Below are 14,069 nucleotides of genomic sequence, written 5' to 3' on the forward strand. Positions count from 1 at the left end.
TCTCTTCATGTCTGTCTACTTACGCCGCAGCACACCTGCTTACTTAATCAGCTCATGTTTACTACAATTCATATTGCTACCAAAGCCGCTCACCTTACTTCGTATGACATTGCTGTGTTGCTATCGCATTCATTGCTTCGCCCTTAGGGCGAAACTGTGAGATTTTTTTATCTGCTGTGACAACGGAGGCTGCGTGAAATTTAATCAAGTACTAAAAGACTTAATAGGTGTGTGAGAAACTTTTACCAAGTTTACTACAAAATCTTTATTTTGGTTATATTCGTAGAAGAGAGCTATATATAAGTGTGGAATAAACATTATAAGAAAATAAACATTAGAAACATTCTTTTATTTCAGAGCAAAATGCAAGCGCCATCGTGCTTGATAGCGCTTACATACTTCCGTGTCTTGCACATTGTACTCAATGAAATTTTAAAGAACTCCAAAACACTGGATGCACTGGTGGTGTTGCTTCAGTGCTTTATACCGCAACCTTCGCAGCATTGTTTCAAAGCACCCCCTTGTGGCCGTGATGAACTACACCTGTAAAGGTTGGCAACGTTTTTCAGCGACACAAAGTACTGGGAAATATGTACATCGTAGTATGAATAAATTGCGGCAGTTCCAACGCTCCTCTTGGAATGGACGATGCACATGACTTGTTACACGCTTCTATAGATTTTTTTTGCAAATAGACACACAATGCATGAGAATATGAAGATATAACGGAAATATGTTAGATATAAGTGTTCCTTAAGCGGGTAAATAAACATTATGCAACATAACTGGAAGCATGTAATATTCTTCATTTAATTCCAGTCAAACTGAGGTTCTTTGTATCTTTACCAATCGCAGAAGTCCCGATATTACCGTCAAGTGACGTTCATGCTTAGAGTAATATCGGTCTCATGTTATGACAAAATGCAAACAGCAGTTCAAGCGGATGCCCTGCGTGTCATGTCGAGGCAGAAGTGTCGCGAGGACAACTGATAAGGTCGTTGTTTCTTGAAGGAACACGGGTGAGTACAGGTGCAAACAGAGAGATGTGCGAAACACAACTAAAGAAATTGAACCCGCTGCGGTGGATTAGTGGTTATGATGTTGCGCTGCTAAGCACGAGGTCGCGGGATCTAATCCCTGCTGCAGCGACCGCATTTCGATGGTGGCAAAATGCAATAACGGCCGTGTCCCATGCATTGCGGGCACGTTATATATCCCCAGGTGGTCAAAATTAATGCGGACTCCCCCGCTATGGCGTGCCTCATAATAACATCGTGGTTGCGGCATGTGAAACCCCGGGATTTATTTCAATTCAATAAAAAAATGTGGTTGATCCCTCTTATATAGGAATCGGTATAGAACACGAAAGTGAAACGTGTCTTCACAGAAGTAGTGTAATGTTTATTGCACATTGATATATAATGTCTATTGGTGTTTTGTGGCTAAAGCGCCCTTAGGCGTTGATGCACCCACGCTGACGCCTGGTGGCACTTCTCCTCCATCACGACTACCAACGTCGATGACCATGAGCAACCGTCGTGCATATGGAAGCTGCACTACGCTGCACACGCTAGCACAACGCGAAAGACGAAGCACGTAACTGACACACTAATACAACGCGCAAGACAAAGCACGTAACTGAATCGTCACCGAGTCAAATCAGCGCGTACAGCGCGTCGTAATTGCAGCCTCCGCGATCAACTTCAGAAACATTTTCAGAGCTAATTGCGGAGGCCACGCTCCGCTGTGCTGAGTACGGTGAACGCCACCTAGGTGGCGTTGGTAGTGCTTCTTGATGCCAGCGTCCCTTCGAATGCTGGCATCGAGGCGTCGTAGTGCTGAGACCACCGAAGCGTTCACTGTCGGTGCGCGTTAGTGTCATAATGCAGTACTTCTCTTTTCTGCTCGTAGGCGGCGGCACCGCCCCGAGCAAGAGCGCAGGTACACGGACGAGTGTTAGATATATAAGGCGCGTCTGTGTAGCTCTCTGCAAATGCGTTTGTGGCGCAATGGGTTAAACGCTCGGCGATCTATCGTCGCGGACCGAGAGATCGTGGGTTCGATTTCCAAATTTTGCATGTTTGTGGAACTTTTTCTTCTGGTTTCTTTCTTTGTATTATGTTCTATGACGTATTTCCGTGACGGAAATACGTCATAGAACATAATGGAAATAGAACGTGACGGAAATACGTTAGTGAAGTCTTGGTGGACCCCGGCATAAAACACTTTCTTGTTAAAAAATTTAGGGCTTCCAGACCCCATCTGCCTTAACGGCGCATATTCAGCGCAAATGAATGGGGGAGGCCAAATATGAGTAATGAAATATAAGAAGTCAGTGAAAATACTGTGCTTTTTTGCTAAGAGGTCTGTGGGCTTTGGAGGTACCGTCCAGCTGAAGTTATATTAAATGTTCGCTGTAGTAGTTTGTTGTTTGAAAATCCATAACATATGTCCGATTGCTGTCGCTACATTGTTGCTCAAGATCGTGTGCTATATTGACGAGAACACTCGGGAACACATGCACAGTTTTAAGAATATGATATAGAGAAATCAAATCAGCAATTAAATATAGTGCGCCAATCCATTAGGAGGTATGTGTGCTTTAGACATACCAATGACGCAAAATTGTATTAAAATGCGTAGATTCTTTATCTTTTATGGGAATTCTTTTTTAAGTACAGGAAATTTCTCTAGCGTTGTGACCAATTTTCTATCTAAAAGCCCTATCTGTTATGATTGCATTCGCGACACGAGGTGCGATGCTGGGGCCATGGACGGAGCGAAGCTTAGAGAAGAGACGTCTTGCCCAACCGAAAACTACATTTATTATGAAAGCTTCAGCAAGTGCTGGAGCGCCGGCGAACCCAAGCGCGAGCGCATTCAGCGAGGACCTGCGCGCGTCTGTTAGTGCAACGATTGCACTGACTTGACCGAGGTGCTGCGAGATGCAGCAGCTACATTGCACCCAATCCCCAGAGAACATGTAGTACCGAAAAGCGATAAAGCCCCCGAGACGCGTCGCGGTACAAGAAGTGGGTGTGCTGTGACGTGCGCACCTCGTACAGATTAGTAGCTGCAGTTGACGGAGTCGTAGCTTGGGCAAGGTGGTTCTACTGACGGGTAAACAATATTGGCTGGATTTAGGCGTTCAAGCGCAGTGGTGTCCGGTCGTCCATCAATAGAAATGACAAAGGTGTTGCTGAGACACACGAGCACCGGGTAAGGCCCAGGTAGTGCGGTTGAAGGGGCTCACAATGGGCAGACTGTCGCACAGAGGCATGTGTTACCTCCTGAAGGTCTGCGGAAACGTAGGGCACTCGAGGTACAGGTGCGCTGGTAGGAACTGGGCGGACGGATTGGAACATAGTGCTCAAACGCGCAACATATCCCGTGGTTGAGGGCAGTGCAGCTGTAACTTCGAAGAAGTCGCAGAGAAGACGAAAGGTGGTTTAAAACGAAAGCTCGGCCACTTGACCAGCCTAAGCCAGCTTTCAACGTCGTGCGTGTGCCAAGAATGGTTAGGGAAAGATGCTGAGCTAACCCTGAAGGCGAGCCCTGAGTCGGGAGCACTGTTCAAGTTATGGTGAAATAGCTCACCGAGGTCGTTGGATTGTGGGTGGTAGGCTGTAGTACGTAGTCTCGTGGTGCCGAGTAGACGAAACAGTTTATTGAAGAGGCTGGCCTCAAATAGTGGAACTCGGTCTGTTATTATGAAACATGGACAACCAAAGCGTGAAACCCAAGTGGACAAGAAAGCTGCTGCGTTGGTACGCGCCGAGACGCAAGGGACCGGCGTATTCCGGCCATTGGGTGTACCTCTCCATGCAGGTAAGGAGGTAGCGATGACCTTGGAAGGGAGGAAGTGTACTCAAAATGCCCGGATGATCCTTGTCGAACCGGGAGTCATGTTGAAAGAAGATCTTTGACGAAAGGACAGGATGATGGTGCAACTTCATTCATTGACATGGTAGACAGGAACGCGTCCAGTTGCGGATTTGAGCGTAAAGATGAGACCAGAGAATGCGGCTAGAAAGGAATTTTTGCGTTGCTTAATGGCGGGATGAGAGATGTTATGAACAGCTCCGAAAAGGCCACGACGCCGGTGAAGAGGCACGAATGGTTGGAGTGAGCCGGTAGAGTGGTCGCAGACGTTGGTGACACCACCGAGAATAACGCCGTCCTCAAGTTGCAGTGACGGGGACAAACGACGGAGGACGTCCATTTCCGTGTCATCGTTTTGCTTATGAGCTAGAAGTTCTGCGTCCAAGTGAGCTGGTGTGGAGGTGGCATTGCTTACAGCGCCCAGCCGACTCAGTACATCGGCAGGATAGTTATCTGTTCCCTAGACATGCCGGGAATCTTTTGTAAGCTTCGATATGAAAGAAAGCTGACATATTTCTCGGAGTGTCGGCTGATGCCCACCAGTTGACCGCATAGTCGAGGGACCACATCACAAGGTGTCGACTACCGACGCAGTGGGGAAAATACTTTACGGCGAGGTAGGCAGACAGGAGCTGCAGCCCAAAGACGCTATGCCGTCTTTGTGCCGGCTTGATTTTCCTTTAGAAAAACGCATGGCCTGCAAAGGTCCATTATTGTATTGCCGTAGAGAAGCACCCATAGCTGCACTGCAGGACGCGTCGGTCACAATGCAGGTTGGCGCGTGAGGTTTGGGGTGTGGCCTTGACAAGCGCCATTTTTACTTGAGTGAATGCCTCGGTAACCTCTTCAGTCTAGTTTACGGTGGATTCTTTGTTGTTTCTTGGCAGAATTGCGTCGAGAGGAGCAACTAGCTGAGCGCATTTCTGGATGTTGCGGCGATAAACATTTACAAAGCCGAGGAACGGGCATGACTTTGTCCCTGATGTTGGCAGAGGGAAAGCTTCGATGGCGTGAACCTTATCTCCTAGCACCTTAATACGGGAGGGGTCGACCAGGTGTCCGAGGAACTTAACTTGCTGCTCTCCAAGTTGACTTTTCATCGCGTTGATCACGAACGCGTGGCTTGGAAGGCGCGCGAACAGCATTCTGAGATGCTCCATGTGCTCGTCAGAGGAGGAACACGCAAGTCGTTTGTTTAAGCATAAAAGAAAGGGAGCCCTCGAGTGACCGAGTCTATGCACTTTTGAAAAGACTTGCCGGCGTCGCAAAGGCCAAGGGGCATCCGAACAAATTCGAAGAGGCTAAACAGGGTGCTCAACGTTGTCTTCGGTATATCGTCTTTCACTGCCAGTAGCTGACGGTAGACACGTACCAGGTCAGTCTTCGAGAAGATCGTCGCGCCGTGAAGGACAACCGTGAAGTCTTGGTTGTTTTGGAGAGGATACCTGTAGGAACTCTTATTCTGTTTAGTGCATAGTTAGTCGCCGCCAGTTTGCCAGTGCCCAGTTTTCATAGGAACCACGTGTAGTGGAGATGCTTAGTCGCTTAATAAAGGCCGTACGATGGCGATCTCGAGCGAGCGCTTGACCTATCTCGCGCGATGCATAGTTTCGCCGGCGCCAAGCGACGCGGACGGAAATTGAAGACCGTCCACGTCTAAAAGCAGCCATAGACTCAGGATAAATATCATAGCATTCACGGTACCATTCCATACGTGTCAGCAACGTCTTCTCCTTTACTTTACCGATGCAACTCGCAAGTGAAATCGGCCGGTAAGATGTAAGGTTCAGCGGTGACTTCCCGGGTTTCAGTAGAGGCATCAGTCAGCTAAATTTCCAATCGTAGGGGACTATGTCGTCATGCCAAGATTCATTAAAGATATCCAGAAGATATTATTGCGCTGTTGAACCTAGGTGCCATAAGGCAGCGTACGTCACCCCATCGGAACCGGGTGATGTCGACCGCCTGCACGCAGCCAAGGCCGCTTGCAGTTCTCCCATAGAGAAAGGCACTTCAATGTTTTCATCTCTTGCGACGGGAGCGTCATGTAGCGATAAGTCAGCCACCAGAACGAAGTCGCCAGCAACTTTCGCACAAAAATCTCCCGAGACCTCAAGCTCTGGGTGACCTTGATGTAGAGCCAGCGCTGTGACAGAACGACGTTGATGAGGAAGTGAGCGAAGACCCTGAAGAGTTCTCCACACTGGGTATAACGGCTTGCGAGGGTCCAGCGATTCGCCGAAGGTCTTCCATCGTTGATCCTGAAGTTGGTTCATCTGATGCTGAACTTTCAACTGAATGCGTCGGGCTTCCCTCGGGTCATAAATGGACTTAGCACGCCTACATCGGCTCTCGGCCCGCCGGTGGATCGCCCGAAGTCTCTCCAATTCTTGGTTGAAATCTGTGCATCTTGTAGTGCATGTATACGCCCGCGTAGAAGCCTGCAGCGTTTGTATGATCATGTCTTCAAGGGGCTCGGGATGTTCATGTCTGCACTTGTCCTCCATATAAATTCGGTACGCTCGCCAGTCTACCTGTCTTGAGAGCACAGGGGTGATAAAGCTTGAAGGCCTCTGATATTCATTTACGTAGGAATATGGTTAACTGGCGATCCTGTATTCTGGTTTTCTTGCCAGGCTATTGAACATATTCTTCGTTTGACGTAATAGTCCAGTGTAAACACGCTAGGTGAAGAGAAGTAATTACCTCTGAGCACCGCATGACGAGAGTTACACACAGACGGAAGTTGTCCGACTGTTGGTTTTGAACCCAGTTTTCTCAGCACAGCAGACCGACCGGTGCTCTAACTTAGGGAATTGCTTAGGGAATATGGTGTTGGGCTGCTAAGCACGAGTTCGCGGGATCAGACCCCGGCCACGGCGGCCACATTTCGATGGGGGCGAAATGCGAAATCGCCAGTGTACTGAGATTTATGTGCTAGCTAAAGAACCCCATGTGGTCGAAAGTATTCCGGAGTCCCCCAGTACGGCGTGTCTCATAATCAGATTGTTTTTTTGACACGTGAAACCGCATAATTTATAGACCGGTGCTCTAGACATTTGACCATAGACTACCTAAGTACCCATCAACCCAAGTTCACGGGAAATAGGTTAGGCACGGACAAGCAAATATACTGCAAACTGGGTGAGGTTAGTAGAAAAGTGCTAGCAACATTAAATATGCACCGATTTGGAAACTGTAGGAGCCGAAAACAAGGAGAAATCAACCGTCTGTAAGAGTGTGTGTGGTAAATAAATTTTTCGCCTCCCAGCTAAAGATGAACAAACCCAAGTATATAAGTTTTATTTGATTCGCCTTGACTTCGCATCTCCTCAACACTAATTGATTCGCCTTGACTTCGCATCTCCTCAACACTACGCACATATCGGCCGGATGGACATCCCGAACTGTGAACACTGACAAGTGCCGGAAGTTGTACAATATCTGCTTTGCCACTGTTCCCATTGCAACAGCGGAAATGCTGGTTGCCTCTTAGCCATGTAGTGAAATGCAACCGTTGTGAGCAAACCTATGAGCAACACGAGAACAAGGTAAGAGCAGGAGCCAACGTTTCGACAAGTGGACTTGTCGTTTTCAAGGTGACATATGCTCTTCTCGGCACTGTATATAAGGTAGGGTTCCTCTATAGGGGAGAGAACGTAAGGCGGGTGGGCGAGATAACCAACGACAGTGTATTAGCGGCGAGGGTGTAGAATTGAAAAGAAAGACAATGCGTTACTGATCGTCGGTGGAGGAATTTCAGGCAGCGCCGTGTGTTAGCCGCTTGAAATGTCATTGTAGGTTCATCTTTTCGTGGTTCCTCTTTTCGGCCCCTCAAACTCCCTACCCTCCCTTTCGAGCGTTGATCCCAACTGGAAGGCTGCGCTTCCTTCCCGCTCCCCGCCCTTGTGTGCGCGAGCCGCGATTTCCGGCTCACTGTCGCATGCTTTCCGTCGCACATACAGCGCATGACGTGCGGCGACGATGTTATTGCCCGTGGATTTTATACGGAACCTCACGGCGACGACGCCGGCAGAATTTGGCCTAAAGTGTCCATATAATTGCTATCGCAATAATAAATAAACATATAAAGAATCCCGCGCAGATCTGGAGGCGGGGGAGGGGCAGGGAAAGAGGTGAGCGCGCGGTACCGTGAGCAAGGGCTCGCTAGGCACACTGGTGGGGTGGGATAGGAGCGCCTGTGAGCGCGTCTACTCGTCTCATTCCGCTAATGCGCCGCCCGTGCCCTGGCTTCGGAAATCCACGGCGGGTTCAAAGACTCCGTGCGCGAAGATGGCTGGTGCCTACATGTGCGCTGTCTTCTCAGGAGCCTAGTTCGTGGAGGTTTTGCAATATCACTTTTAGGAGGCGTATTGAAGGGAGATGCACTAAAAGTGGTCGCTCCCCTCATTTGCGCTCTTCATCCCGCCAGCGTTGTGACAGCGAGCGTGCGTGATCATCGAGTGAGATATATTCATGTTTACCTGTGTGCGCGTGAGGACCTGCTTGATAATTTAATTAGTAATGCAATGTATGCTCCAATTTACACGGGATGATCAAATTGCGATCCTAACTTGGTATAGTTGTGTAATACTTCACATTCACTATCAATGCTTTATTTACCTTTCGGACGTAATTGCGACTTTTTAAAGTGAATAGCTTTTATTGCCTATTCCGGCCATTTTCGTGGTAGGTCGGTGGTACGAAGGTGGTCGACATGGGCGACGTAAGGCGACAAAAACAGCCGAGAAAGAAGGCACATGCTTTTGTACAATCGAATTACGAAGAGAGGCGGGGGAAAAGTGAAGGGGTATGAAGGACGGGGAGGGAGCGTGAGCTCTCGCGTAAACGAGTGGCAGAAAGGGGAACGAAGGAGGGGGGCGCGCTGCCACTCGTTAGCTCACTCGCTCGTTAGTCACAACAAAGCGAGCGAAGCGAAGGCAATCTCGGACATGCAAAAGGTGAGGCAAAACCGGCGGAAGATGGAGGGAATGCTGTCGCTCGCCAATTAGTTCGCTTATCGTACGTCTCGCTCGTAGCCAGGTGGTGGCCATCTCATCGTGGACGTTGTGGTGGACGAGAATACGTAGCGGATTCTCGAGAACGAAGTATATACAGCAGACGCAGGCGAGCGTTCCGTCGAACGCTGATGGCGTTGACCCCGACACACCAAGGAGAGCAATAAGTGGACACGTGCGATCTTAACGACTGGCAAGGCTCCGAGGGAAAATGCGCCTATAAACAGGCAATCTTCCCGTTATGGCTCAACCTCTGGTTTGTCAAGAGGTTGGAACGAAATTAAAAATAAATCATAAAAAATGTCGCAGTTTCACCCTAAAGGCGAAGTAACAATTGCGATAGCAAATTATCAGGAAACTATACGGAGTAAATATAGTAGTTTTATCAGCTGTACAAACTTGGACATGCCGCAACACCAGCAACGCGCAGAACTGTTGTCGATGCCGTGGGCGTTTTGCCCGCGTTCGCACCAAACGCGCGCGGCGTTGGTGACTGTTGCCGGTGCCTCTGAGGAAGGCTCGGAACGTCGCCTCCCGTCCCCCCACGGCCTTTCGCTCGAAGGAAGAAGCCGCGTTTGCTCTATATATCATTGTCATAATCATCATCAGCCTATTCATGTCCACTGCAGGACTAAGGCCTCTCCCTGTGATCTCCACTTACCCATGACTTGCGCTAGATGATTCCAACTAGCACCTGCAAATTCCCTAACTTCATCACCTCACGTAGTTTTCTGCGGTCCTCGACTGCGCTTCCCTTCTGTTGGTATCAATTCTGTGACTCTTGGCAAATATCTACAAGGATTGCACAGCAACTTTGGTTCTCCACAAGAAAAGTAGAAAAACACCTATCAAGAAAGGGGTCAGGCAAGGAGACCCAATCTCTCCAATGCTATTCACTGCAAGCTTCGAAGAAGTATTCAAGCTCTTAGACTGCGAAGGCTTAGGAGTGAGGATCAACGGCGAATACCTCAGCAACCTAAGATTTGCAGATGACATTGTCCTATTCAGCAATAACGGGGATGAATTACAGCAAATTATTGAGTACCTTAACCAAGAAAGTGTAAGAGTGCGGTTGAAGGTTAAAATGCAGAAGACAAAATTATTGTTCAATAGCCTCGCAAGGGAACAAGAATTCAGGATCATCAGGGAGCCTCTATATCCTGTAAAGGATTACGTTTATCTAGGTCAATTACTCCCAGAGGACCCTGATCATGAGAAAGAAAATTACAGAAGAATAAAATTAGGTTGGCGTGCATACGGCAGGCATGGAAAAATCATGAATGGGAGCTTACCACTGTCGTTGAAAATAAAAGTGTACAATCATTGCATTCTACCGGTGCTAACATATGGGGCAGAAACTTGGAGGTTGACAAAGAAGCTCGAGAACAAGCTAAGGACCGCACAAACAGCAATGGAACGAAAAATCTTAGCACTAACGTTAAGAGACAGGAAGAGAGTGGTGTGGATCAGAGAACAAACGGGGATAGCCGATATTCTAGCTGACACTAAGCGAAAGAAATGGAGCTGGGCAGGCCATGTAATGCGTAGAATGGATAACCGGTTGATAATTATAGTCACAGAATGGCTCTATATATATGGTGATTGTGAAGGAGGAAAGAGACGCTTAATTCTCCAGCCCTTCAGGGAGCACAGCACAGAACGCGCGTTTGCTCTCAGCCGTGCGTTCGCTCACTCGCACATACAGCATACGGCGCGGGGCGACGATTTCATCGCCGTTGACGTCATACGGAACCTCACGGCGACGGTGACGGCGACGCCGATGGCAGAAATCCGCTTTGAGTGTCTGTGCGTAATTGCTATCGCAATAAACATTGAAAAGGTAGATATAGATGGTTCTACTTGTGGTTGATGATATATAGGACATCATTGCACATAATTAGTACAGTAAAGAGCTAATTAGGCGTGAGGAATAATTAGAAATAATTAAGGAAAGTCTAATTGACGTACACGAAAGCACACAGTCGTACACTTTACATACCCACCGCATCAGTACAGGTTAGAGCACTGCACGGGCTCGGGCTTAACCGAAAGCCCGGGCCCGGCCCGGCCCACGGGCCGGGCTGGGTAGAGCAGTTTTTTCACGGGCTTGGTCCGGGCTCGGGCACGGCGTGTGCTTTTTGACCCGGGCCCGGGCCGGGCTCGGGTTTTATGACGCGGGCCCGGGCCGGGCTCGGGCTTTCGGTGGTGTGCATGTAACGTGCAGCGAGTTATTCTCGGGCGTCTCCACTCTGAAAAGCATGTATTTTTCGGTCTCGGGCAGGGTTCGGGCAGGTTTTGAGCCCGGCTCGGACTGGGCTCGCGCCTAAGGTAAAGGGGTGGCGGGCCGGGCCGGGCAGGTAACGTAGATTATTTCCGGGCCCGGGCCGGGCCCGGGTCTCGCCATAAAAGATTTTATCGGGCTCGGGCGGGCAGCCCCACGTAACAACGGGCCCCGGTCGTGCCCGGGCTGAAAATATCGGCCCGTGCAGTGCTCTAGTACAGGCTCCCGTGAAATATAAAACCTGAAGTGACGTCATCTGTGATGTCACACAAACCAGGAGTACCCGCTCATTATTAATTGAAATAAAACAAGGTAATAGGTGCGACACGCCACTTGACACGAAGTAAACGCCTGCGTAACACAATGGAAGGGTGACGTCACTCCCTCCTCGCTTATCCTCTCCCGGCGCGCACCGTCTCCGTCGCCCGCGAGCGCGTGCCAGCTTCATGCCAGCGCTCGTTACATGCTCTCACGTCAGCGGTGGAGGGGCGTGTAAGGTGCGCTTCGTGCGCCATCAGCTAGTAGTAGGTGGTTCGTGGGGAAAGGGAAAGGTTGGCGCTATCTTCTGCAGCCCTTGAGGGAGCACGGCTCAGCGCCAAAATTATGGGGCTACAAGTCGCGTCCTCCTCGCCCTCCTTCGCTTCCCATCCGCTCCTCTGTAGGCGGCGGTTTCCCGCCAGTTCTGTTCGCTCGCTCTTTCGAGTTCGGTTACCAGCCCTACACCAGGGTACACCAACGCCGAGGTGCGAGTTCCACTAGCAGACGCCAACTCCACGATTAGGGTCGTTTCTCATTTTCTTACAAGGACTATATTTGGTCAACGTACATATTAGTTCACAAACAAATTCGCCGTAGCATTGTCCCTATATTCGCTAAGTTTGATCTGAGCGGCAGCTGTAGATACGCCCAAGCAATGTACTATATTTTTCGCCCCCCCCCCCCTCCACTCGTAAAACACACTAAAAACCCTACAGAGCACTTGAATGCGTATTTATTTGCGAAACGCCACAGTCAACCCACGCCCTTTATACTTTGCCTGGACATTACCCATAACGTGTCAATGTATTCGGGTAAATATAAGCGAGCTGTCTTGCTTTATTCACCAATGACACCGGAGACACCAGCTACAACGCTCGTTAACGCACGAAAATGGGGGGAAAATGGCCGTTCATTAAATATTTGCAGCGGTTCTTGTTATGCCACAAATTTGAATATTTAACCGCACCCATTACACTTAATCTTCCCCCAATTTTCTCCGATGTTTAAGCTGATGTCTTGGTCAGTTACTTTTGGAATGTGAGAAACGGTGCGGGTGATCGCATTTGTACAGAATGGAACGCTTGAATAAGTAACTTTACCTGAAGGATGTAATGAGGCTACAAAGACTAAGGAGTTATTGTTCTTCAATAACAACGTAATACTTCAACGAAGTAGTGCTTGCGAGGACACATATCGAACAGCCCTTGCGAGGGCACATAAAGCGCACTGTTGTAAGGATCAATCCCGTAATTATACAGCTATGGTAACAGTTTGTGAGATAAACGAACTTTACTCGGCTGAAACGTTGTCAAGCCGAATGCTTCAAGATCCAAGGCGACGTTCGCTTTAACGGTACCCTGAAACAATTTCGACAACTGTGTGCAAGTGTACTGAGTCGGTAGAATACGTCATTTTGTTCACTAAGCGAAACATTTGAATACTCTGCGGGAAGCTTGTAATTTATTATAAGGTCTTAGATATGAGTATCGCTACCGATCGCAGTAGCGCCGCTCCCCTGTGTGCATTACTAACCCTCGCTATCTAGCGTCGGTGAGTGAAGTCACTGGAGTGCCGGACACTAGTGACGTCATCGGGGATGCTTGAAACATGCCGCTACATTAGGCTTATTCTAATGGCATGCCTACGCTTAGTAATTTGTGTAATCTTAAAAATATGTCATCAATCAGGTAATCGAGAAATCTACCGATTACAGTCAACCTCTCTATATGGCTTTCATAGATTATGAAAAGGCCTTTGATTCAGTAGAGATACCAGTAGTCATGGAAGCATTGCGTAATCGAGGAGTACAGGAGGCATACGTAAATATCTTGGCAAATGTCTACAAAGATTCCCCAGCTACCTTGGTTCTTTCCAAGAAAAATAGAAAATTACCTATCAAGAAAGGGGTCAGCAAGGAGACACAATCTCTCCAATGATATTCACTGCATGCAGAAGTATTCAACCTTAGACTTGGAAGGGTTAGGAGTGAGCGTCAATAGCTAATATCTCAGCAATCTGCGGTTTGCCGATGACATTGTATTATTCAGCAACAATGTGGACTAATTACAACAAGTGGCTGAGGACCATAACCGAGAAAGTGCAAGGGTGGGCTTCAAGATTATTGTGCAGAAGAGAAAGATAATGTTCAATAGCCTAGCAAGGGAACAAGGATTCAGGATTGCCAGTAAGCCTCTAGAGTCTGTAAAGGGGTATGTTTATCTGGGTCAATTACTCACAAGGGACCCTGATCATGCGAAGGATATTTACAGAAGAATAAAATTGGGTTGGAGTGCATAGGGCATGCATTGCCAAATCCTGGTTGGGAGCTTACCACTGCCATTGAAAACAAAAGCGTACAATCATTGCATTCTACCGGTGCTAATCATATGGGGCAGAAACTTGTAGGCTAAAAAGAAGCTCGAGAACGAGTTAATAACTGCTCAAAGAACAATGGAACGAAAACGTTAGGCCTAACGTTAAGAGACAGAAAGAGAGTGGTGTGGATCAGAGAGCAAACCGGGATAGCCTATGTCCTAATTGACATTAAGAGAAAAAAATGGAGCTGGGCCGGCCATGTAATGCGTAGCAAGGATAACCGGTGGACCCTTAGAGTTACAGAAATTATACCA

At 48.4% G+C, this 14,069-nt stretch overlaps 1 long non-coding RNA gene across 5 annotated transcripts in view; it reads right to left on the reverse strand.

Moving 5' to 3' along the window:
- Positions 1-328: 328 nt before the first annotated feature.
- LOC119453403 (uncharacterized) overlaps positions 329-14,069 on the reverse strand; it is a 186,533-nt gene continuing 172,792 nt past the window's right edge. For all 5 annotated transcript variants that reach the window (XR_007467108.1, XR_005192282.2, XR_005192284.2 and 2 more), the window contains one exon: positions 329-543. This is a non-coding gene — a long non-coding RNA (uncharacterized LOC119453403). The remainder of the gene's footprint in view (positions 544-14,069) is intronic.

This window comes from Dermacentor silvarum, chromosome 5, assembly GCF_013339745.2.
Source record: "Dermacentor silvarum isolate Dsil-2018 chromosome 5, BIME_Dsil_1.4, whole genome shotgun sequence".
NCBI classification, from domain to species: Eukaryota; Metazoa; Arthropoda; class Arachnida; order Ixodida; family Ixodidae; genus Dermacentor; species Dermacentor silvarum.